This window comes from Terrapene carolina, unplaced genomic scaffold, assembly GCF_002925995.2.
Source record: "Terrapene carolina triunguis isolate 2854851 unplaced genomic scaffold, T_m_triunguis-2.0 Scaffold55, whole genome shotgun sequence".
NCBI classification, from domain to species: Eukaryota; Metazoa; Chordata; order Testudines; family Emydidae; genus Terrapene; species Terrapene triunguis.
Genome location: NW_020664406.1, coordinates 618,468 through 621,147, shown reverse-complemented (window position 1 = coordinate 621,147; position 2,680 = coordinate 618,468). Strand labels below are relative to the sequence as shown.

At 47.8% G+C, this 2,680-nt stretch overlaps 1 pseudogene; it reads left to right on the top strand.

Moving 5' to 3' along the window:
• Positions 1-1,251, top strand: part of LOC113407897 — a 1,399-nt pseudogene extending 148 nt beyond the window's left edge.
• The last annotated feature ends 1,429 nt before the right edge of the window (positions 1,252-2,680 follow it).

Below are 2,680 nucleotides of genomic sequence, written 5' to 3'. Positions count from 1 at the left end.
GGTGACTAAATCAGCATCTTTCCACTCCACCTTCCAGGTCAGAGTGGTGCTGGAAACAACTGGGCAAAAGGCCACTATACAGAGGGAGCTGAGCTAGTGGACTCTGTCCTGGATGTGGTAAGGAAGGAATCGGAAAGCTGTGACTGTCTACAGGGTTTCCAGCTGACCCATTCTCTAGGTGGTGGCACAGGGTCTGGGATGGGAACTCTCCTCATCAGCAAAATTAGGGAGGAGTATCCAGATCGTATCATGAACACCTTCAGTGTAATGCCATCTCCAAAGGTGTCAGACACCGTGGTTGAACCCTACAACGCCACCCTTTCTGTCCACCAGTTGGTGGAGAATACGGATGAAACCTACTGTATTGACAACGAAGCCTTGTATGACATTTGCTTCCGCACGCTGAAACTCACAACCCCTACCTATGGGGACCTCAACCACCTGGTCTCCATCACTATGAGCGGCGTGACAACCTGCCTCCGGTTTCCGGGACAGCTGAATGCTGATCTCCGCAAGCTGGCAGTCAACATGGTGCCTTTCCCCCGTCTGCACTTCTTCATGCCAGGGTTTGCCCCGCTAACTAGCCGTGGCAGCCAGCAGTACCGGGCTCTGACGGTGCCAGAGCTAACGCAGCAGATGTTTGATTCTAAAAACATGATGGCAGCCTGTGATCCTCGCCATGGCCGCTACCTGACTGTGGCAGCAATATTCCGTGGCCGGATGTCCATGAAGGAAGTGGATGAGCAGATGCTCAACGTCCAGAACAAAAACAGCAGCTACTTTGTCGAATGGATCCCCAATAATGTCAAGACGGCTGTCTGTGACATTCCCCCCCGCGGCCTCAAAATGTCTGCCACTTTCATTGGGAACAGCACAGCCATTCAGGAGCTGTTCAAGAGAATCTCTGAGCAGTTCACGGCCATGTTCCGGCGTAAGGCTTTCTTGCACTGGTACACTGGTGAGGGCATGGATGAGATGGAGTTCACTGAGGCAGAGAGCAACATGAATGACCTGGTCTCAGAATATCAGCAATACCAAGATGCCACTGCTGATGAGCAAGGGGAATTTGAAGAGGAAGGAGAGGAGGATGAGGCTTAAGATTAAAAAGGTTTAGGAAAATCTTTAGTAAAGGCAGGCAAGTGTTCTGAATGAAGTCTGTTCACAGTTGTGGTGAAGCATGCTTTATTATGTCCTTTGGTGCCCTCCACTGTTGCCTCTGTCAGCAGTTCTGTAACCTTGACAATGTAACAGTAGTTGCAAAAATAACTCTAAAAATCTTCTGTTTAAATGGCTAACTTCTCAAATATAAAAGGCATCTGTGTTCTAAATGGTGTCTTAGATTTATTTCTCTCCTCTCAGACCAAGAAAATCAGAGCTGGAACTAGCTCCCTACTTGCAGTCTCACATTAAATTATGGGTCTGATTGGCAAATAGTTTCTCAGGCTATGTACCAGTAAACAAGGGATCAAATCACTTTCACTGACATTCTAGTAATTAAGCTAGTTAATCATTTTTGGAGATCATGTTAGTAAAAAAAATGCAGTGCCCTGGTGTAGAAGTCAAACAACCAGTCTATTGTTGGAAAAGTTGCTTTGACTAATCGAAACAAGACACTTCACTCAAGGATCTTGTAACTTCTATTTACAGGAATACATGATAGTGAGGTCAGCTAGACAGTATTAACTTGTCAAAACTGATTTCACAGTGTGACTGCAGCCTTCCCTTGTCATTCAAGAGCTCTTCTTAATGCACTTGTTACAGGGCTTCCAGCATGCTGGGCAACTTCACCTCCCCATGACTTGAATGATCCTGAGCAACCCAGTTCCCATTCGTGAAATGGGAAAAGTGTATGCAGAGAGGCAGGAGGTTAGAACTGCATTAGCAATATTGTAGTCATGGTTGAGAGGGTATGTTCATGCCCAAAGAGCTGTTCAGGCAATTAATTCTTATTCTCAAAGGTGAACACTTTCCAAAATAGCAGCTAAGCCAACTCACCAACATGCTACGCTTCTGGCCAAACTGGATCAATCTCGTACCACTTGCTTGAAGGTTACACACAACATAATCAAAACAGAGAACTTAACTATCCTCTTGCAGCAGACTTTTTAATTTTAAAGAACCCTACAAATGACTGTCTTCCACGCTAGATCTAGGCCTCTGCAGAATTCCTGCTGGCTGTAACTTTAATAGTAAATGCCAAAAGAAATGAAGCTTGACTCTCGCAGGAAGGTCAGAGGAGCCAGGAGCCTTCTAAATTATTCTCCTTCAGTTGGGGATGTGTATAGGGAGGAAGAGTTAAAAGGCATTTGCTCCCAAAGTCCATAGGTAACCTGAGGGTGAAAGTTTTATTCCCTTGCAACAGGGGTGGCTCTATGTATTTTGCTGCCCCAAGCACAGCAGTCAGGCGGCTTTCGGCGGCTCGCCTGCAGGAGGTTTGCCAGTCACGCACCTTCGGCGTACTTGCCACCGAAGCCACGGGACCGGCGGACCTCCCGCAGGCATGCCACCAAAGGCTCCCTGATTGCCGCCCCCCGCGGCTTGCCTCCCCAGGCACGTGCTTGGTGCCTGGAGCCGCCCCTGCCTTGCAAGGGGACCAGTGACCTTTAACACATCCTAAGGGTCTCCAGTTATAGAGGGCCTTTGGGAGGTTTCCTAAAGGAGAGTAAATCCAACCTAGCAC